This window comes from Megalopta genalis, chromosome 8, assembly GCF_051020955.1.
Source record: "Megalopta genalis isolate 19385.01 chromosome 8, iyMegGena1_principal, whole genome shotgun sequence".
In the NCBI taxonomy this organism is placed as follows: domain Eukaryota; kingdom Metazoa; phylum Arthropoda; class Insecta; order Hymenoptera; family Halictidae; genus Megalopta; species Megalopta genalis.
Genome location: NC_135020.1, coordinates 3449418 through 3474106, shown reverse-complemented (window position 1 = coordinate 3474106; position 24689 = coordinate 3449418).

Sequence of the window (24689 nt, the reverse complement as noted above, 5' to 3'; positions counted from 1 at the left end):
AGGACAACGAGAACAACGAGAACAACGAGAACAACGAGAACAGCGAGAACAACGAGAACAACGAGAACAACGAGATCAACGAGAACAACGAGAACAACGAGAACAACGAGAACAACGAGAACAACAAGAACAACAAGAACAACAACAAGAACAACAAGAACAACAACAAGAACAACAAGAACAACAAGAACAACAAGAGCAACAAGAGCAACAAGAGCAACAAGAACAACAAGAACAACAAGAACAACAAGATCAACAAGCACAACAAGAACAACAAGGACAACAACAACAAGAACAACAAGGACAACGACAACAACAACAACAAGAACAACAAGAACAGAAAGAACAACAAGGACAACAAGATCAAGAACAGCAAGAGCAACAACAACAAGAACCACATGAACAACAACAACAAGAACAACAAGAACAACAACAACAACAGGAGCAACAAGAACCACAACGACAAGAACAACAGCAACAAGAACAACAAAAACAAGAACAACAAGAACAACAACAAGAACAACAAGAGCAACAAGAACAACAAGAGCAACAAGAACAACAAGAGCAACAAGAGCAACAAGAACAACAAGATCAACAAGAACAACAAGCACAACAAGAACACCAAGGACAACAACAACAAGAACAACAAGGACAACAACAACAACAACGACAACTAGAACAACAACAAGAAGAACAACAAGAACAACATGAACAGCAAAAACAACAAGAACAACAAGAACAACAAGAACAACAAGTACAACAAGAACAACAACAACAAGAACAACAAGAACAACAAGAACAACAAGAACAATAAGGACAACAACAACAATAACAACAACAAGAACAACAAGAACAACAAGAACAACAAGAACAACAAGAACAACAAGAACAACATGAACAACAAGAACAACAAGAACAACAAGAACAACAAGAACAACAAGAACAACAAGAACAACAAGGACAACAACAACAACAACAACAACAACAAGAGCAACAAGAATAACATGACCAGCAAGAACAACAAGAACAACAAGAACAAGAACAGCAAGAAAAACAACAACAACAACAACAAAAATAAGAACAACAACAACAAGAACAACAACATGAACAACCGGAACAACAAGAACAACAAGAACAACCAGAACAACAACAACAAGGACAACTAGAACAACAACAACAAGAACAACAAGAACAACAAGAACAACAAGAACAACAAGAACAACAAGAACAACAAGAACAACAAGAACAACAAGAACAACAAGAACAACAAGAACAACAAGAACAACAAGAACAACAAGAACAACAAGAACAACAAGAACAACAAGAACAACAAGAACAACAAGAACAACAAGAACAACAAGAACAACGAGAACAACAAGAACAACGAGAACAACGAGAACAACGAGAACAACAAGAACAACAAGAACAACAACAAGAACAACAAGAACATCTAGAACAAGAACAAGAAGAACAACAAGAACAACAACAACCAGAACAACAAGAACTACAACAGCAACGAGAGCAACAAGGACAACAAGATCAACAAGAACAACAAGAACAACAAGAACAACAACAACAAGAACAGCAAGAACAACAACAACATTAACAACAAGAACATCAACAACCAGAGCAACAAGAGCAACAAGAGCAACAAGTGCAACAAGAACAACAAGAACAACAAGAACAACAAGAACAACAAGAGCAACAAGAGCAACAAGAACAACAAGAACAACAGGAACAACAACAGCAACAACAACAAGAACAACAACAACAACAAGAACAACAAGAACAACAAGAACAACAAGAACAACAAGAACAACGAGAACAACGAGAACAACGAGAACAACGAGAACAACGAGAACAACGAGAACAACAAGAACAACGAGAACAACGAGGTCAACGAGAACAACGAGAACAACGAGAACAACGAGAACAACGAGTACAACGAGAACAACGAGAACAACGAGATCAACGAGATCAACAAGATCAACAAGATCAACAAGATCAACAAGATCAACAAGAACAACAAGAACAACAAGAACAAAAAGAACAACAAGAACAACAAGAACAACAAGAACAACAAGAACAACAAGAACAACAAGAACAACAAGAACAACAAGAACAACAAGAACAACAAGAACAACAAGCACAACAAGAACAACAAGGACAACAACAACAAGAACAACAAGGACAACATCATCAACAACAACAAGAAGAACAACATGAACAGTAAGAACAACAAGAACAACAAGAACAACAAGAAGAACATCATCAACAACAACAACAAGAACAACATGAACAGTAAGAACAACAAGAACAACAAGAACAACAAGAAGAACAAGAACAACAAGAACAACAAGAACAACAAGAAGAACAAGAACAACAAGAACAACAAGAACAACAAGAACAACAAGAACAACAAGAACATCAAGAACAACAAGAACAACAAGAACATCAACAACCAGAACAACAAGAACAACAACAGCAACAAGAGCAACAAGAGCAACAAGAGCAACAAGAGCAACAATAACAACAAGAACAACAAGAACAACAAGATCAACAAGAGCAACAAGACCAACAAGAACAACAAGAACAACAAGAACGGCAAGGACAACAACAACAACAACAACAACAACAACAAAAACAACAAGAACAGAAAGAACAACAAGGACAACAAGAACAAGAACCACATGAACAACAACAACAAGAACAACAAGAACAACAACAACAACAGGAACAACAAGAACCACAACGACAAGAACAACAACAACAAGAACAACAAAAACAACGAGAACAAGAAGAACAACAAGAACAACAAGAACAACAAGGACAACAACAACAATAACAACAACAAGAACAACAAGAACAGCAAGAGCAACAACAACAACAACAAGAACAACAAGAATAACAACAACATGAAGAACAAGAACATCAACAACCAGAACAACAAGAACAACAACAGCAACAAGAGCAACAAGAGCAACAAGAGCAACAAGAACAACAAGAACAACAAGATCAACAAGAACAACAAGCACAACAAGAACACCAAGGACAACAACAACAAGAACAACAAGGACAACAACAACAACAACGACAACTAGAACAACAACAAGAAGAACAACAAGAACAACATGAACAGCAAAAACAACAAGAACAACAAGAACAACAAGAACAACAAGTACAACAAGAACAACAACAACAAGAACAACAAGAACAACAAGAACAACAAGAACAATAAGGACAACAACAACAATAACAACAACAAGAACAACAAGAACAACAAGAACAACAAGAACAACAAGAATAACAAGAACAACAAGAACAACAAGAACAACAAGAACAACATGAACAACAAGAACAACAAGAACAACAAGAACAACAAGAACAACAAGGACAACAACAACAACAACAACAACAAGAGCAACAAGAATAACATGACCAGCAAGAACAACAAGAACAACAAGAACAAGAACAGCAAGAAAAACAACAACAACAACAACAAAAATAAGAACAACAACAACAAGAACAACAACATGAACAACCGGAACAACAAGAGCAACAAGAACAACCAGAACAACAACAACAAGGACAACTAGAACAACAACAACAAGAACAACAAGAACAACAAGAACAACAAGAACAACAAGAACAACAAGAACAACAAGAACAACTAGAACAACGAGAACAACAAGAACAACGAGAACAACGAGAACAACGAGAACAACGAGAACAACGAGAACAACGAGAACAACGAGAACAACGAGAACAACGAGAACAACGAGAACAACGAGGACAACGAGAACAACGAGAACAATGAGAACAACGAGAACAACGAGAACAACGAGAACAACAAGAACAACAAGAACAACAAGAACAACAACAAGAACAACAAGAACAACAACAAGAACAACAACAAGAACAACGAGAACAACGAGAACAACAAGAACAACAAGAAGAACAAGAACAACAACAAGAGCAACAAGTACAACAAAAAGAACAACAAGAACAACAAGATCAACAAGATCAACAGGAACAACAAGAACAACAAGCACAACATCATCAACAACAACAACAAGAGCAACATGAACAGTAAGAACAACAAGAACAACAAGAACAACAAGAACAACAAGAACAACAAGAACAACAAGAACAACAAGAACAACAAGAACAACAAGGACAACAACAACTATAACAACAACAAGAACAACAAGAACAGCAAGAGCAACAACAACAACAACAACAATAACAACAAGAACAACAACAACATGAAGAACAAGAACATCAACAACCAGAACAACAAGAACAACAACAGCAGCAACAGCAACAAGAGCAACAAGAGCAACAAGAGCAACAAGAACAACAAGAACAACAAGAACAACCAGAACAACAACAACAAGAACAACTAGAACAACAACAAGAACAACAACAACAACAACAAGAACAACAAAAACAACAAGAACAACAAGAACAACAAGAGCAAAAAGAACAACAAGAACAACAATAACAACCGGAACAACAAGAACAACCGGAACAACAAGAACAACAAGAACAACCAGAACAACAACAACAAGAACAACAAGAACAACAACAACAACAAGAACAACAAGAACAACAAGAACAACAAGAACAACAAGAACAACAAGAACAATAAGAACAACAAGAACAACAAGAACAACAAGAACAACAAGAACAACAAGAACAACAAGAACAACAAGAACAACAAGAACAACAAGAGCAACAAGAACAACAAGAACAACAAGAACAACAAGAACAACAAGAACAACAAGAACAACAAGAACAACAAGAACATCAAGAACAACAAGAACAACAAGAACAACTAGAACAACAAGGACAACAAGACAACATGAACAGCAAAAACAACAAGAACAACAAGAACAAGAACAACAAGAACAACCGGAACAACAAGAACAACAAGGACAACAAGGACAACCAGAACAACAACAACAAGGACAACTAGAACAACAACAAGAGGAACAACAAGATCAACATGAACAACAAGAACAACAAGAACAACAAGAACAACAAGAACAACAAGAACAACAAGAACAACAAAAACAACGAGAACAACGAGAACAACGAGAACAACGAGAACAACGAGAACAACGAGACCAACGAGAACAACGTGAACAACGAGAACAACGAGAACAACGAGACCAACGAGGACAACGAGAACAACGAGAACAACGAGGACAACGTGAACAACGAGAACAACGAGAACAACGAGAACAACGAGAACAACGAGAACAACGAGATCAACGAGAAAAACGAGAACAACGAGAACAACGAGAACAACGAAAACAACGAGAACAACAAGAACAACAACAAGAACAACAAGAACAACAAGAACAACAACAAGAACAACAAGAACAACAAGATCAACAAGAGCAACAGGACCAACAAGAACAACAAGAACAACAAGAACAAAAAGAACAACAAGAACAACAAGAACGGCAAGGACAACAACAACAACAACAACAAAAACAACAAGAACAGAAAGAACAACAAGGACAACAAGAACAAGAACAGCAAGAGCAACATCATCAACAACAACAACAAGAACAACATGAACAGTAAGAACAACAAGAACAACAAGAACAACAAGAAGAACATCATCAACAACAACAACAAGAACAACATGAACAGTAAGAACAACAAGAACAACAAGAACAACAAGAAGAACAAGAACAACGAGAACAACAAGAACAACAAGAAGAACAAGAACAACAAGATCAACAAGCACAACAAGAACAACAAGGACAACAACAACAAGAACAACAAGGACAAGGACAACAACAACAACAACAACAAGAACAACAACAACATGAACAACAAGAACATCAACAACCAGAACAACAAGAACAACAACAGCAACAAGAGCAACAAGAGCAACAAAAGCAACAAGAGCAACAAGAGCTACAAGAGCAACAAGAACAACAAGAACAACAAGAGCAACAAGAGCAACAAGAGCAACAAGAACAACAAGATCTACAAGAACAACAAGCACAACAAGAACAACAATGACAACAACAACAAGAACAACAAGGACAACAACAACAACAACAAGAACAACAAGAACAACATGAACATTAAGAACAACAAGAACAACAAGAACAACATGGAGAACAAGAACAACAAGAACAACAAGAACAACAAGAGCAACAAGAGCAACAAGAACAACAAGAACAACAAGAACAACAAGAACAACAAGAACAACAAGAACAACAAGAACAACCGGAACAACAAGAACGAGAAGAAAAACCAGAACAACAACAACAAGAACAACTAGAACAAGAACAAGAAGAACAACAAGAACAACAACAACCAGAACAACAAGAACTACAACATCAACGAGAGCAACAAGAACAACAAGATCAACAAGAACAACAAGAACAACAAGAACAACAAGAACAACAACAACAAGAACAGCAAGAACAACAACAACATTAACAACAAGAACATCAACAACCAGAGCAACAAGAGCAACAAGAGCAACAAGTGCAACAAGAACAACAAGAACAACAAGCACAACAAGAACAACAAGAGCAACAAGAGCAACAGGAGCAACAAGAACAACAAGAACAACAGGAACAACAAGGACAACAACAACAAGAACAACAAGGACAACATCATCAACAACAACAACAAGAACAACATGAACAGTAAGAACAACAAGAACAACAAGAGCAACAAGAAGAACAAGAACAACAAGAACAACAAGGACAACATCATCAACAACAACAACAAGAACAACATGAACAGTAAGAGCAACAAGAACAACAAGAACAACGAGAAGAACAAGAACAACGAGAACAACAAGAACAACAACAACAACAAGAACAGCAAGAACAACAAGAACAACAAGAACAACAAGAACAACGAGAACAACGAGAACAACGAGAACAGCGAGAACAACGAGAACAACGAGGACAACGAGAACAACGAGAACAACGAGAACAACGAGAACAGCGAGAACAACGAGAACAACGAGAACAACGAGATCAACGAGAACAACGAGAACAACGAGAACAACGAGAACAACGAGAACAACAAGAACAACAAGAACAACAACAAGAACAACAAGAACAACAACAAGAACAACAAGAACAACAAGAACAACAAGAGCAACAAGAGCAACAAGAGCAACAAGAACAACAAGAACAACAAGAACAACAAGATCAACAAGCACAACAAGAACAACAAGGACAACAACAACAAGAACAACAAGGACAAGGACAACAACAACAACAACAACAAGAACAACAACAACATGAACAACAAGAACATCAACAACCAGATCAACAAGAACAACAACAGCAACAAGAGCAACAAGAGCAACAAAAGCAACAAGAGCAACAAGAGCAACAAGAACAACAAGAACAACGAGAATAACGCGAACAGCGAGACCAACGAGAACAACGAGAACAACGAGAACAACTAGGACAACGAGAACAACGAGAACAACGAGAACAACGAGAACAACGAGAACAACGAGAACAACGAGAACAACGAGAACAACGAGAACAACGAGAACAACGAGATCAACGAGAACAACGAGAACAACGAGAACAACGAGAACAACAAGAACAACAAGAACAACAACAAGAACAACAAGAACAACAACAAGAACAACAAGAGCAACAAGATCAACAAGAGCAACAAGACCAACAAGAACAACAAGAACGGCAAGGACAACAACAACAACAACAACAACAACAACAACAACAAAAACAACAAGAACAGAAAGAACAACAAGGACAACAAGAACAAGAACAGCAAGAGCAACAACAACAAGAACCACATGAACAACAACAACAAGAACAACAAGAACAATAACAACAACAGGAACAACAAGAACCACAACGACAAGAACAACAACAACAAGAACAACAAAAACAAGAACTACAAGAACAACAACAAGAACAACAAGAGCAACAAGAACAACAAGAGCAACAAGAACAACAAGAGCAACGAGAACAACAAGAGCAACAAGAGCAACAAGAACAACAAGATCAACAAGAACAACAAGCACAACAAGAACAGCAAGGACAACAACAACAAGAGCAACAAGGACAACAACAACAACAAGGACAACTTGAACAACAACAAGAAGAACAACAAGAACAACATGAACAACAAAAACAACAAGAACAACAAGAACAACAAGAGCAACAAGAACAACAAGAACAACAAGAACAACAAGAACAACAAGAACAACAAGAACAACAAGAACATCAAGAACAAAAAGAACAACAAGAACAACAAGGATAACAACAACAATAACAACAACAACAACAACAAAAATAAGAACAACAACAACAACAAGAACAACAAGAACAACAAGAACATCCAGAACAACAACAACAAGAACAACTAGAACAACAACAACAAGAACAACAAGAACAACAAGAACAACTAGAACAACAAGGACAACAAGACAACATGAACAGCAAAAACAACAAGAACAACAAGAACAAGAACAACAAGAACAACCGGAACAACAAGAACAACAAGGACAACAAGGACAACCAGAACAACAACAACAAGGACAACTAGAACAACAACAAGAGGAACAACAAGATCAACATGAACAACAAGAACAACAAGAACAACAAGAACAACAAGATCAACAAGAACAACAAGAACAACAAGAACAACAAAAACAACGAGAACAACGAGAACAACGAGAACAACGAGAACAACGAGAACAACGAGACCAACGAGAACAACGTGAACAACGAGAACAACGAGAACAACGAGACCAACGAGGACAACGAGAACAACGAGAACAACGAGGACAACGTGAACAACGAGAACAACGAGAACAACGAGAACAACGAGAACAACGAGAACAACGAGAACAACGAGATCAACGAGAAAAACGAGAACAACGAGAACAACGAGAACAACGAAAACAACGAGAACAACAAGAACAACAAGAACAACCGGAACAACAAGAACGAGAAGAAAAACCAGAACAACAACAACAAGAACAACTAGAACAAGAACAAGAAGAACAACAAGAACAACAACAACCAGAACAACAAGAACTACAACATCAACGAGAGCAACAAGAACAACAAGAACAACAAGAACAACAAGAACAACAAGAACAACAAGAACAACAAGAACAACAACAACAAGAACAGCAAGAACAACAACAACATTAACAACAAGAACATCAACAACCAGAGCAACAAGAGCAACAAGAGCAACAAGTGCAACAAGAACAACAAGAACAACAAGCACAACAAGAACAACAAGAGCAACAAGAGCAACAGGAGCAACAAGAACAACAAGAACAACAGGAACAACAAGGACAACAACAACAAGAACAACAAGGACAACATCATCAACAACAACAACAAGAACAACATGAACAGTAAGAACAACAAGAACAACAAGAGCAACAAGAAGAACAAGAACAACAAGAACAACAAGGACAACATCATCAACAACAACAACAAGAACAACATGAACAGTAAGAGCAACAAGAACAACAAGAACAACGAGAAGAACAAGAACAACGAGAACAACAAGAACAACAACAACGACAAGAACAGCAAGAACAACAAGAACAACAAGAACAACAAGAACAACAAGAACAACGAGAACAGCGAGACCAACGAGAACAACGAGAACAACGAGAACAACGAGAACAACGAGGACAACGAGACCAACGAGAACAACGAGAACAACGAGAACAACGAGAACAACGAGAACAACGAGAACAACGAGAACAGCGAGAACAACGAAAACAACGAGAATAACAAGAACAACGAAAACATCGAGAACAACAAGAACAACAACAAGAACAACAACAAGAACAACAAGAACAACAACAAGAACAACAAGAGCAACAAGAACAACAAGAGCAACAAGAGCAACAAGAACAACAAGAACAACAAGATCAACAAGATCAACAAGAACAACAAGAACAACAAGATCAACAAGATCAACAAGGACAACAAGATCAACAAGATCAACAAGAACAGTAAGATCAACAAGAACAACAAGAACAACAAGAACAACAAGAACAACAAGAACAACAAGAACAACAAGAACAACAAGAACAACAAGAACAACAAGAACAACAAGAACAACAAGAACAACAAGAACAACAAGAACAACAAGAACAACAAGAACAACAAGAACAACAAGAACAACAAGAACAACAAGAACAACACGAACAACAAAAACAACGAGAACAACGAGAACAACGAGAACAACGAGACCAACGAGAACAACGAGAACAACGAGAACAACGAGAACAACGAGAACAACGAGAACAACGAGGACAACGAGAACAACGAGAACAACAAGAACAACAACAAGAACAACGAGAACAACGAGAACAACAAGAACAACAAGAACAACAAGAACAACAACAAGAACAACAAGAACAACAACAAGAACAACAACAAGAACAACAAGAACAAAGAGAACAACGAGAACAACGAGAACAACAAGAACAACAAGAAGAACAAGAACAACAACAAGAGCAACAAGAACAACAAGATCAACAAGAACAACAAGAACAACAAGCACAACATCATCAACAACAACAACAAGAGCAACATGAGCAGTAAGAACAACAAGAACAACAAGAACAACAAGAACAACAAGAACAACAAGAACAACAAGGACAACAACAACAATAACAACAACAAGAACAACAAGAACAGCAAGAGCAACAACAACAACAGCAATAACAACAAGAACAACAACAACATGAAGAACAAGAACATCAACAACCAGAACAACAAGAACAACAACAGCAACAACAGCAACAAGAGCAACAAGAGCAACAAGAACAACAAGAACAACAAGAACAACCAGAACAACAACAACAAGAACAACTAGAACAACAACAAGAACAACAACAACAACAACAAGAACAACAAAAACAACAAGAACAACAAGAACAACAAGAGCAAAAAGAACAACAAGAACAACAAGAACAACCAGAACAACAACAACAAGAACAACAAGAACAACAACAACAACAAAGAACAACAAGAACAACAAGAACAACAAGAACAACAAGAACAACAAGAACAACAAGAACAACAAGAACAACAAGAACAACAAGAACAATAAGAACAACAAGAACAACAAGAACAACAAGAACAACAAGAACAACAAGAACAACAAGAACAACATGAACAACAAGAACAACAAGAACAACAAGAACAACAAGAACAACAAGAACAACAAGGACAACAACAACAAGAACAACATGAACAACAAGAACAACAAGAGCAACAAGAACAACAAGAACAACAAGAACAACCGGAACAACAAGAACGACAAGAAAAACCAGAACAACAACAACAAGAACAACTAGAACAAGAACAAGAAGAACAACAAGAACAACAACAACCAGAACAACAAGAACTACAACAGCAACGAGAGCAACAAGAACAACAAGATCAACAAGAACAACAAGAACAACAAGAACAACAAGAACAACAAGAACAGCAAGAACAACAACAACGTTAACAACAAGAACATCAACAACCAGAGCAACAAGTGCAACAAGAACAACAAGAACAACAAGCACAACAAGAACAACAAGAACAACAAGAGCAACAAGAGCAATAAAAACAACAAGAACAACAGGAACAACAACAACAACAACAAGAACAGCAAGAACATCAAGAACAACAAGAACAACGAGAACAACGAGAACAACGAGAACAACGAGAACAACAAGAACAACGAGAACTACAACAGCAACAAGAGCAACAAGAGCAACAAAAGCAACAAGAGCAACAAGAGCAACAAGAGCAACAAGAACAACAAGAACAACAAGAGCAACAAGAGCAACAAGAGCAACAAGAACAACAAGATCTACAAGAACAACAAGCACAACAAGAACAACAATGACAACTACAACAAGAACAACAAGGACAACAACAACAACAACAAGAACAACAAGAACAACATGAACAGTAAGAACAACAAGAACAACAAGAACAACATGGAGAACAAGAACAACAAGAACAACAAGAACAACAAGAGCAACAAGAACAACAAGAACAACAAGAACAACAAGAACAACAAGATCAACAAGAACAACCGGAACAACAAGAACGATAAGAAAAACCAGAACAACAACAACAAGAACAACTAGAACAAGAACAAGAAGAACAACAAGAACAACAACAACCAGAACAACAAGAACTACAACAGCAACGAGAGCAACAAGAACAACAAGATCAACAAGAACAACAAGAACAACAAGAACAACAACAACAACAACAAGAACAACAAGAACAACAAGAACAACAAGAACAACAAGCACAACAAGAACAACAAGGACAACAACAACAAGAACAACAAGGACAACATCATCAACAACAACAACAAGAACAACATGAACAGTAAGAACAACAAGAACAACAAGAGCAACAAGAAGAACAAGAACAACAAGAACAACAAGAACAACAAGAAGAACAAGAAGAACAAGAACAACAAGAACAACAAGAACAACAGGAACAACAAGAACAACAAGGACAACAACAACAATAACAACAACAAGAACAACAAGAACAGCAAGAGCAACAACAACAACAACAAGAACAACAAGAACAACAAGAACATCAACAACCAGAACAACAAGAACAACAACAGCAACAAGAGCAACAAGAGCAACAAGAGCATCAATAACAACAAGAACAACAAGAACAACAAGATCAACAAGAGCAACAAGACCAACAAGAACAACAAGAACAACAAGAACAACAAGAACAACAAGAACAACAAGAACGGCAAGGACAACAACAACAACAACAACAACAACAACAACAACAAAAACAACAAGAACAGAAAGAACAACAAGGACAACAAGAACAAGAACAGCAAGAGCAACAACAACTAGAACCACATGAACAACAACAACAAGAACAACAAGAACAACAACAACAACAGGAACAACAAGAACCACAACGACAAGAACAACAACAACAAGAACAACAAAAACAAGAACTACAAGAACAACAACAAGAACAACAAGAACAACAAGAACAACAAGAACAACAAGAGCAACAAGAACAACAAGAGCAACGAGAACAACAAGAGCAACAAGAGCAACAAGAACAACAAGAACAACAAGAGCAACAAGAACAACAAGAACAACAAGAACAACAAGAACATCAAGAACAAAAAGAACAACAAGAACAACAAGGACAACAACAACAATAACAACAACAACAACAACAAAAATAAGAACAACAACAACAACAAGAACAACAAGAACAACAAGAACAACCAGAACAACAACAACAAGAACAACTAGAACAACAACAACAAGAACAACAACAACAATAAGAACAACAAGAACAACTAGAACAACAAGAACAACTAGAACAACAAGGACAACAAGACAACATGAACAGCAATAACAACAAGAACAACAAGAACAAGAACAACAAGAACAACCGGAACAACAAGAACAACAAGGACAACAAGGACAACCAGAACAACAACAACAAGGACAACTAGAACAACAACAAGAAGAACAACAAGAACAACATGAACAACAAGAACAACAAGAACAACAAGAACAACTAGAACAACAAGAACAACAAGAACAACAAAAACAACGAGAACAACGAGAACAACGAGAACAACGAGAACAACGAGACCAACGAGAACAACGAGAACAACGAGAACAACGAGAACAACGAGAACAACGAGAACAACGAGAACAACGAGATCAACGAGAACAACGAGAGCAACGAGAACAGCGAGAACAACGAAAACAACGAGAACAACAAGAACAACGAAAACAACGAGAACAACAAGAACAACAACAAGAACAACAACAAGAACAACAAGAACAACAACAAGAACAACAAGAGCAACAAGAACAACAAGAGCAACAAGAGCAACAAGAACAACAAGAACAACAAGATCAACAAGATCAACAAGAACAACAAGAACAACAAGATCAACAAGATCAACAAGGACAACAAGATCAACAAGATCAACAAGAACAGTAAGATCAACAAGAACAACAAGAACAACAAGAACAACAAGAACAACAAGAACAACAAGAACAACAAGAACAACAAGAACAACAAGAACAACAAGAACAACAAGAACAACAAGAACAACAAGAACAACAAGAACAACAAGAACAACAAAAACAACGAGAACAACGAGAACAACGAGAACAACGAGACCAACGAGAACAACGAGAACAACGAGAACAACGAGAACAACGAGAACAACGAGAACAACGAGGACAACGAGAACAACGAGAACAATGAGAACAACGAGAACAACGAGAACAACGAGAACAACAAGAACAACAAGAACAACAAGAACAACAACAAGAACAACAAGAACAACAACAAGAACAACAACAAGAACAACAAGAACAACGAGAACAACGAGAACAACGAGAACAACAAGAACAACAAGAAGAACAAGAACAACAACAAGAACAACAAGAACAACAACAAGAACAACAAGAACAACAAGATCAACAAGATCAACAGGAACAACAACAAGAACAACAAGAACAGCAAGAGCAACAACAACAACAACAACAATAACATCAAGAACAACAACAACATGAAGAACAAGAACATCAACAACCAGAACAACAAGAACAACAAGAACAACAAGAACAACAAGAACAATAAGAACAACAAGAACAACAAGAACAACAAGAACAACAAGAACAACAAGAACAACAAGAACAACAAGAACAACAAGAACAACAAGAACAACAAGAACAACATGAACAACAAGAACAACAAGAACAACAAGAACAACAAGAACAACAAGAACAACAAGGACAACAACAACAAGAACAACATGAACAACAAGAACAACAAGAGCAACAAGAACAACAAGAACAGCAAGAACAACCGGAACAACAAGAACGACAAGAAAAACCAGAACAACAACAACAAGAACAACTAGAACAAGAACAAGAAGAACAACAAGAACAACAACAACCAGAACAACAAGAACTACAACAGCAACGAGAGCAACAAGAACAACAAGATCAACAAGAATAACAAGAACAACAAGAACAACAAGAACAACAAGAACAACAAGAACAGCAAGAACAACAACAACGTTACCAACAAGAACATCAACAACCAGAGCAACAAGAGCAACAAGAGCAACAAGTGCAACAAGAACAACAAGAACAACAAGCACAACAAGAACAACAAGAACAACAAGAGCAACAAGAGCAATAAAAACAACAAGAACAACAGGAACAACAACAACAACAACAAGAACAGCAAGAACAACAAGAACAACAAGAACAACGAGAACAACGAGAACAACGAGAACAACGAGAACAACGAGAACAACGAGAACAACAAGAACAACAAGAACAACAAGAACAACAAGAACAACAAGAACAACAAGAACAACAAGGACAACAACAACAACAATAACAACATGAGCAGCAAGAACAGCATGAACAGCAAGAAAAACAAGAACAAGAACAGCAAGAACAACAACAACAACAAGAACAACAAAAACAAGGACAACAAGAACAACAAGAACAACAAGAACAACAAGAACAACAAGAACAACAAGAACAACAAGAAAAACAAGAACAACAAGCCCAACAAGAGCAAAAAGAGCAACAAGAGCAACAAGAGCAACAAGTGCAACAAGAGCAACAAGATCAACAAGAGCAACAAGAGCAACAAGAGCAACAAGAACAACAAGAACAACAAGAACAACAAGAACAACGAGAACAACGAGAACAACGAGAACAACGAGAACAACGAGAACAACGAGAACAACGAGAACAACGAGAACAACGAGAACAACGAGAACAACAAGAACAGCAAGAACAACAAGAACAGCAAGAACAACAAGATCAACAAGAACAACAACAAGAACAACAAGAGCAACAAGATCAACAAAAACAAATAGAACAACAAGAAGAACAAGGCCAACAAGAACAAGAAGAACAACAAGAACAACGAGAACAACGAGAACAACGAGAACAACGAGAACAACGAGAACAACGAGAACAACGAGAACAACGAGAACAACGAGAACAACGAGAACAACGAGAACAACGAGAACAACGAGAACAACGAGAACAACGAGAACAACGAGAACAACGAGAACAACGAGAACAACGAGAACAACAACGAGAACAACGAGAACAACGAGAACAACGAGAACAACGAGAACAACAAGAACAACAAGAACAACAAGAACAACAAGAACAACAAGAACAACAAGAACAACAAGAACAACAAGAACAACAAGAACAACAAGAGCAACAAGAACAACAAGAACAACAAGAACAACAAGAGCAACAAGAACAACAAGAACAACAACGAGAACAGGAACAACAAGAACAACAAGAACAACAAGAGCAACAAGAACAATAAGAACAACAAGAACAGCAAGAACAACAAAAACAACGAGAACAACGAGAACAACGAGAACAACGAGACCAACGAGAACAACGAGAACAACGAGAACAACGAGAACAACGAGAACAACGAGAACAACGAGGACAACGAGAACAACGAGAACAACAAGAACAACAACAAGAACAACGAGAACAACGAGAACAACAAGAACAACAAGAACAACAAGAACAACAACAAGAACAACAAGAACAACAACAAGAACAACAACAAGAACAAAAAGAACAAAGAGAACAACGAGAACAACGAGAACAACAAGAACAACAAGAAGAACAAGAACAACAACAAGAGCAACAAGAACAACAAGATCAACAAGAACAACAAGAACAACAAGCACAACATCATCAACAACAACAACAAGAGCAACATGAGCAGTAAGAACAACAAGAACAACAAGAACAACAAGAACAACAAGAACAACAAGAACAACAAGAACAACAAGGACAACAACAACAATAACAACAACAAGAACAACAAGAACAGCAAGAGCAACAACAACAACAGCAATAACAACAAGAACAACAACAACATGAAGAACAAGAACATCAACAACCAGAACAACAAGAACAACAACAGCAACAACAGCAACAAGAGCAACAAGAGCAACAAGAACAACAAGAACAACAAGAACAACCAGAACAACAACAACAAGAACAACTAGAACAACAACAAGAACAACAACAACAACAACAAGAACAACAAAAACAACAAGAACAACAAGAACAACAAGAGCAAAAAGAACAACAAGAACAACAATAACAACCGGAACAACAAGAACAACAAGAACAACCAGAACAACAACAACAAGAACAACAAGAACAACAACAACAACAAAGAACAACAAGAACAACAAGAACAACAAGAACAACAAGAACAACAAGAACAACAAGAACAACAAGAACAACAAGAACAACAAGAACAACAAGAACAATAAGAACAACAAGAACAACAAGAACAACAAGAACAACAAGAACAACAAGAACAACAAGAACAACATGAACAACAAGAACAACAAGAACAACAAGAACAACAAGAACAACAAGAACAACAAGGACAACAACAACAAGAACAACATGAACAACAAGAACAACAAGAGCAACAAGAACAACAAGAACAACAAGAACAACCGGAACAACAAGAACGACAAGAAAAACCAGAACAACAACAACAAGAACAACTAGAACAAGAACAAGAAGAACAACAAGAACAACAACAACCAGAACAACAAGAACTACAACAGCAACGAGAGCAACAAGAACAACAAGATCAACAAGAACAACAAGAACAACAAGAACAACAAGAACAACAAGAACAGCAAGAACAACAACAACGTCAACAACAAGAACATCAACAACCAGAGCAACAAGTGCAACAAGAACAACAAGAACAACAAGCACAACAAGAACAACAAGAACAACAAGAGCAACAAGAGCAATAAAAACAACAAGAACAACAGGAACAACAACAACAACAACAAGAACAGCAAGAACATCAAGAACAACAAGAACAACGAGAACAACGAGAACAACGAGAACAACGAGAACAACAAGAACAACGAGAACTACAACAGCAACAAGAGCAACAAGAGCAACAAAAGCAACAAGAGCAACAAGAGCAACAAGAGCAACAAGAACAACAAGAACAACAAGAGCAACAAGAGCAACAAGAGCAACAAGAACAACAAGATCTACAAGAACAACAAGCACAACAAGAACAACAATGACAACTACAACAAGAACAACAAGGACAACAACAACAACAACAAGAACAACAAGAACAACATGAACAGTAAGAACAACAAGAACAACAAGAACAACATGGAGAACAAGAACAACAAGAACAACAAGAACAACAAGAGCAACAAGAACAACAAGAACAACAAGAACAACAAGAACAACCGGAACAACAAGAACGATAAGAAAAACCAGAACAACAACAACAAGAACAACTAGAACAAGAACAAGAAGAACAACAAGAACAACAACAACCAGAACAACAAGAACTACAACAGCAACGAGAGCAACAAGAACAACAAGATCAACAAGAACAACAAGAACAACAAGAACAACAACAACAACAACAAGAACAACAAGAACAACAAGAACAACAAGAACAACAAGCACAACAAGAACAACAAGGACAACAACAACAAGAACAACAAGGACAACATCATCAACAACAACAACAAGAACAACATGAACAGTAAGAACAACAAGAACAACAAGAGCAACAAGAAGAACAAGAACAACAAGAACAACAAGAACAACAAGAAGAACAAGAAGAACAAGAACAACAAGAACAACAAGAACAACAGGAACAACAAGAACAACAAGGACAACAACAACAATAACAACAACAAGAACAACAAGAACAGCAAGAGCAACAACAACAACAACAAGAACAACAAGAACAACAAGAACATCAACAACCAGAACAACAAGAACAACAACAGCAACAAGAGCAACAAGAGCAACAAGAGCATCAATAACAACAAGAACAACAAGAACAACAAGATCAACAAGAGCAACAAGACCAACAAGAACAACAAGAACAACAAGAACAACAAGAACAACAAGAACAACAAGAACAACAAGAACAACAAGAACGGCAAGGACAACAACAACAACAACAACAACAACAACAACAACAAAAACAACAAGAACAGAAAGAACAACAAGGACAACAAGAACAAGAACAGCAAGAGCAACAACAACTAGAACCACATGAACAACAACAACAAGAACAACAAGAACAACAACAACAACAGGAACAACAAGAACCACAACGACAAGAACAACAACAACAAGAACAACAAAAACAAGAACTACAAGAACAACAACAAGAACAACAAGAACAACAAGAACAACAAGAACAACAAGAGCAACAAGAACAACAAGAGCAACGAGAACAACAAGAGCAACAAGAGCAACAAGAACAACAAGAACAACAAGAGCAACAAGAACAACAAGAACAACAAGAACAACAAGAACATCAAGAACAAAAAGAACAACAAGAACAACAAGGACAACAACAACAATAACAACAACAACAACAACAAAAATAAGAACAACAACAACAACAAGAACAACAAGAACAACAAGAACAACCAGAACAACAACAACAAGAACAACTAGAACAACAACAACAAGAACAACAACAACAATAAGAACAACAAGAACAACTAGAACAACAAGAACAACTAGAACAACAAGGACAACAAGACAACATGAACAGCAATAACAACAAGAACAACAAGAACAAGAACAACAAGAACAACCGGAACAACAAGAACAACAAGGACAACAAGGACAACCAGAACAACAACAACAAGGACAACTAGAACAACAACAAGAAGAACAACAAGAACAACATGAACAACAAGAACAACAAGAACAACAAGAACAACTAGAACAACAAGAACAACAAGAACAACAAAAACAACGAGAACAACGAGAACAACGAGAACAACGAGAACAACGAGAACAACGAGACCAACGAGAACAACGAGAACAACGAGAACAACGAGAACAACGAGAACAACGAGAACAACGAGAACAACGAGATCAACGAGAACAACGAGAGCAACGAGAACAGCGAGAACAACGAAAACAACGAGAACAACAAGAACAACGAAAACAACGAGAACAACAAGAACAACAACAAGAACAACAACAAGAACAACAAGAACAACAACAAGAACAACAAGAGCAACAAGAACAACAAGAGCAACAAGAGCAACAAGAACAACAAGAACAACAAGATCAACAAGATCAACAAGAACAACAAGAACAACAAGATCAACAAGATCAACAAGGACAACAAGATCAACAAGATCAACAAGAACAGTAAGATCAACAAGAACAACAAGAACAACAAGAACAACAAGAACAACAAGAACAACAAGAACAACAAGAACAACAAGAACAACAAGAACAACAAGAACAACAAGAACAACAAGAACAACAAGAACAACAAGAACAACAAGAACAACAAGAACAACAAAAACAACGAGAACAACGATAACAACGAGAACAACGAGACCAACGAGAACAACGAGAACAACGAGAACAACGAGAACAACGAGAACAACGAGAACAACGAGAACAACGAGGACAACGAGAACAACGAGAACAATGAGAACAACGAGAACAACGAGAACAACGAGAACAACAAGAACAACAAGAACAACAAGAACAACAACAAGAACAACAAGAACAACAACAAGAACAACAACAAGAACAACAAGAACAACGAGAACAACGAGAACAACGAGAACAACAAGAACAACAAGAAGAACAAGAACAACAACAAGAACAACAAGAACAACAACAAGAACAACAAGAACAACAAGATCAACAAGATCAACAGGAACAACAACAAGAACAACAAGAACAGCAAGAGCAACAACAACAACAACAACAATAACAACAAGAACAACAACAACATGAAGAACAAGAACATCAACAACCAGAACAACAAGAACAACAAGAACAACAAGAACAACAAGAACAATAAGAACAACAAGAACAACAAGAACAACAAGAACAACAAGAACAACAAGAACAACAAGAACAACAAGAACAACAAGAACAACATGAACAACAAGAACAACAAGAACAACAAGAACAACAAGAACAACAAGAACAACAAGGACAACAACAACAAGAACAACATGAACAACAAGAACAACAAGAGCAACAAGAACAACAAGAACAGCAAGAACAACCGGAACAACAAGAACGACAAGAAAAACCAGAACAACAACAACAAGAACAACTAGAACAAGAACAAGAAGAACAACAAGAACAACAACAAGAACAACAAGAGCAACAAGAACAACAAGAGCAACAAGAGCAACAAGAACAACAAGAACAACAAGATCAACAAGATCAACAAGAACAACAAGAACAACAAGAACAACAAGAACAACAAGAACAACAAGAACAACAAGAACAACAAGAACAACAAGAACAACAAGAACAACAAGAACAACAAGAACAGCAAGAACAACAACAACGTTACCAACAAGAACATCAACAACCAGAGCAACAAGAGCAACAAGAGCAACAAGTGCAACAAGAACAACAAGAACAACAAGCACAACAAGAACAACAAGAACAACAAGAGCAACAAGAGCAATAAAAACAACAAGAACAACAGGAACAACAACAACAACAACAAGAACAGCAAGAACAACAAGAACAACAAGAACAACGAGAACAACGAGAACAACGAGAACAACGAGAACAACGAGAACAACGAGAACAACAAGAACAACAAGAACAACAAGAACAACAAGAACAACAATAACAACCGGAACAACAAGAACAACAAGAACAACCAGAACAACAACAACAAGAACAACAAGAACAACAACAACAACAAAGAACAACAAGAACAACAAGAACAACAAGAACAACAAGAACAACAAGAACAACAAGAACAACAAGAACAACAAGAACAACAAGAACAACAAGAACAATAAGAACAACAAGAACAACAAGAACAACAAGAACAACAAGAACAACAAGAACAACAAGAACAACATGAACAACAAGAACAACAAGAACAACAAGAACAACAAGAACAACAAGAACAACAAGGACAACAACAACAAGAACAACATGAACAACAAGAACAACAAGAGCAACAAGAACAACAAGAACAACAAGAACAACCGGAACAACAAGAACGACAAGAAAAACCAGAACAACAACAACAAGAACAACTAGAACAAGAACAAGAAGAACAACAAGAACAACAACAACCAGAACAACAAGAACTACAACAGCAACGAGAGCAACAAGAACAACAAGATCAACAAGAACAACAAGAACAACAAGAACAACAAGAACAACAAGAACAGCAAGAACAACAACAACGTTAACAACAAGAACATCAACAACCAGAGCAACAAGTGCAACAAGAACAACAAGAACAACAAGCACAACAAGAACAACAAGAACAACAAGAGCAACAAGAGCAATAAAAACAACAAGAACAACAGGAACAACAACAACAACAACAAGAACAGCAAGAACATCAAGAACAACAAGAACAACGAGAACAACGAGAACAACGAGAACAACGAGAACAACAAGAACAACGAGAACTACAACAGCAACAAGAGCAACAAGAGCAACAAAAGCAACAAGAGCAACAAGAGCAACAAGAGCAACAAGAACAACAAGAACAACAAGAGCAACAAGAGCAACAAGAGCAACAAGAACAACAAGATCTACAAGAACAACAAGCACAACAAGAACAACAATGACAACTACAACAAGAACAACAAGGACAACAACAACAACAACAAGAACAACAAGAACAACATGAACAGTAAGAACAACAAGAACAACAAGAACAACATGGAGAACAAGAACAACAAGAACAACAAGAACAACAAGAGCAACAAGAACAACAAGAACAACAAGAACAACAAGAACAACCGGAACAACAAGAACGATAAGAAAAACCAGAACAACAACAACAAGAACAACTAGAACAAGAACAAGAAGAACAACAAGAACAACAACAACCAGAACAACAAGAACTACAACAGCAACGAGAGCAACAAGAACAACAAGATCAACAAGAACAACAAGAACAACAAGAACAACAACAACAACAACAAGAACAACAAGAACAACAAGAACAACAAGAACAACAAGCACAACAAGAACAACAAGGACAACAACAACAAGAACAACAAGGACAACATCATCAACAACAACAACAAGAACAACATGAACAGTAAGAACAACAAGAACAACAAGAGCAACAAGAAGAACAAGAACAACAAGAACAACAAGAACAACAAGAAGAACAAGAAGAACAAGAACAACAAGAACAACAAGAACAACAGGAACAACAAGAACAACAAGGACAACAACAACAATAACAACAACAAGAACAACAAGAACAGCAAGAGCAACAACAACAACAACAAGAACAACAAGAACAACAAGAACATCAACAACCAGAACAACAAGAACAACAACAGCAACAAGAGCAACAAGAGCAACAAGAGCATCAATAACAACAAGAACAACAAGAACAACAAGATCAACAAGAGCAACAAGACCAACAAGAACAACAAGAACAACAAGAACAACAAGAACAACAAGAACAACAAGAACAACAAGAACAACAAGAACGGCAAGGACAACAACAACAACAACAACAACAACAACAACAACAAAAACAACAAGAACAGAAAGAACAACAAGGACAACAAGAACAAGAACAGCAAGAGCAACAACAACTAGAACCACATGAACAACAACAACAAGAACAACAAGAACAACAACAACAACAGGAACAACAAGAACCACAACGACAAGAACAACAACAACAAGAACAACAAAAACAAGAACTACAAGAACAACAACAAGAACAACAAGAACAACAAGAACAACAAGAACAACAAGAGCAACAAGAACAACAAGAGCAACGAGAACAACAAGAGCAACAAGAGCAACAAGAACAACAAGAACAACAAGAGCAACAAGAACAACAAGAACAACAAGAACAACAAGAACATCAAGAACAAAAAGAACAACAAGAACAACAAGGACAACAACAACAATAACAACAACAACAACAACAAAAATAAGAACAACAACAACAACAAGAACAACAAGAACAACAAGAACAACCAGAACAACAACAACAAGAACAACTAGAACAACAACAACAAGAACAACAACAACAATAAGAACAACAAGAACAACTAGAACAACAAGAACAACTAGAACAACAAGGACAACAAGACAACATGAACAGCAATAACAACAAGAACAACAAGAACAAGAACAACAAGAACAACCGGAACAACAAGAACAACAAGGACAACAAGGACAACCAGAACAACAACAACAAGGACAACTAGAACAACAACAAGAAGAACAACAAGAACAACATGAACAACAAGAACAACAAGAACAACAAGAACAACTAGAACAACAAGAACAACAAGAACAACAAAAACAACGAGAACAACGAGAACAACGAGAACAACGAGAACAACGAGAACAACGAGACCAACGAGAACAACGAGAACAACGAGAACAACGAGAACAACGAGAACAACGAGAACAACGAGAACAACGAGATCAACGAGAACAACGAGAGCAACGAGAACAGCGAGAACAACGAAAACAACGAGAACAACAAGAACAACGAAAACAACGAGAACAACAAGAACAACAACAAGAACAACAACAAGAACAACAAGAACAACAA